The sequence below is a fragment of the Lissotriton helveticus genome, chromosome 8, assembly GCF_964261635.1.
Source record: "Lissotriton helveticus chromosome 8, aLisHel1.1, whole genome shotgun sequence".
NCBI lineage: Eukaryota > Metazoa > Chordata > Amphibia > Caudata > Salamandridae > Lissotriton > Lissotriton helveticus.
Window position 1 is genome coordinate 537,791,302 of NC_136069.1, and position 2,130 is coordinate 537,793,431.

General features: G+C 44.9%; 1 pseudogene; it reads right to left on the bottom strand.

The window, feature by feature from the left end:
* Positions 1-254: 254 nt before the first annotated feature.
* LOC144771704 (endogenous retrovirus group PABLB member 1 Env polyprotein-like) lies at positions 255-1,666 on the bottom strand (annotated as a pseudogene).
* Positions 1,667-2,130: the final 464 nt, after the last annotated feature.

Below are 2,130 nucleotides of genomic sequence, written 5' to 3' on the forward strand. Positions count from 1 at the left end.
GCCTACGTGAGGGCAATCACAAAATGGCTGTCGTTCACAAAATGGTAGCCGAGGGTTCAGGACGGAAACACTGATTTCAGGGTGATTTCGTCACTCGAATATGACGAAAATGCTTGTGCATGGTATACTAGCCATTCTCGGTCTGCTGATACCAAAATCGTCACGATATGGCGATGTTTATGAGACGGGTCCAGAATTTTCAGTACCACAGACCCTCCTTTTGCCCTTACATAGGCAATTAACCTATACTCATGCTAATCTGAGTCCAGGTCTATATTCATAAAGTCATTGAGATGTTGCTGTAGCATCATCCTATTACTTAGCTCGTCCCGTGATACAGGTTTCCTTACACACGATGTAGCACAGAGGCCACAAATTGCAGGAGCACACTGTACACACAGACAGAACAGGAAAAGAATGGCTAAGATCATCCCAATGACCATCAGAATTTTCCATCCCCAGGCGGATATTAGTTCCCAGAACCATCCCATCAACGACCAATCTCCTTTATCCACATGAATAGATTCGGAAATCTTATGCAGTTTGGAAATGGCCTGGTACACTGTTGGAGCGTTATCTGGAATGAAAACACAGCAACTCGATTGGATCACTTTACATACCCCACCTCGGTCTGCAAGTATGACGTCTAACGCGACCCTGTTCTGAAGGGTCATAAGACGATCCGACTGGAGCTCAGCAGTCAAATTACTAAGGGCACCGGCAGTTTCAACTACGGTGGATTCAACCACCCTCGTCAATTGCCTAATGTTCCTGCTGTTAACCATGGGTCCCCAAAACGGCAGAAAACCTTTCAGGAAGTCTCCAAATACTTGTCCAGCAGTGTCTTCTTTACCGAAGACACCTCTAACTATCCTTGTCTTATGGTAATCTGCCGTAGCTGTGTAGGTGGGAGGCAACAGGAACGAAACAAAACATGTGCCCGAAAAGTCAGGGGGCAACCATGTATAGGCTCTATCATGGCAGATGAAATAGGTACCCTTAGCTGCTAGGAACGAAGGGGAAGTCTGAGACGCAAAAACATACGTTTCAGTGCAGGTACTCTTCCCTAACTGAGCTCTGGGATTCTTGCCATTACCTTGCAGACATAGGTGACCCTGATGGGGTACAATCCAAATCGGGGAAGATCTCTTAGCTTGCTGTTTCTCACTCAGAGTAACTCCATATCCGGTCACGTTCCATCCTATATATACTAGTGTCTCATCTCTCTGGATAGTCTCATAGGAAATATCTTCCCTAATCATATCTACTATACCCTTAACTAGAGCACTATTCTTAGGATTATCTTTCACAGAACGTAGGGGGTAGACTTCATGTGCGTAGATGAACATTGTTCTGTATGCCCACACAGAACCATTATGGCTGAAAGGCAGGACCAGATAAGGGATACCTTTATCCGTAGTGTGAGGCATAAGACCACACACCCAACAGTTAGTCGTGTTTACTACTAGTTGGTGTTGGTGCAAAAGCTGAACGAAAGAGTTATTGATAAACTCTAATCTCCTAGCGCATTCATGTTCAGGAAGAGGGTGAAAAGAATGTGAGGAAACAGTAGAAGGAGGAGGTACGGTCGATGTAGTGGGTGCAAATGTCACTTGAAAAGAGAATAAAACATATCCTATTAAAACATCATTACACTGAACAACATAAAAATGCATAATATCAAAAAGCGTTTCTTGGCCATCGTTCTACAAATTTTATCTTTAGAGTTCGTTTCTTTGGCAGGTCTCACCCAGGATCCAGGATCGATCAGATGTCCTGGAGCTTCAGAGACCTGAGGCAGAGTATCGTGAACCTGTTGGTGTAAAACACGCAATTTAGCCGTCAATTCGTGCAAATAATCAAGCAGTATAGGGTGTTCGATCTCACTGAATTTTGTCGGCCTTGGCACTCCCCATATGTTGGCCGGACGACCGAACACGATTTCATAGGGACTAAGTCCCACTCGCGAATGCACAGTCATTCTTGTTGATAGGAGTGCTAAGGGCAGAGCGTCAGGCCATTTAAGACCAGAGCTCGCTTGAATCGTGGCCAATTTCAGTTTCAGTGTGCCATTGTAGCATTCTACTAGTCCAGCTGATTGGGGGTGATTTGCAGCGTGGAATTTCTGTT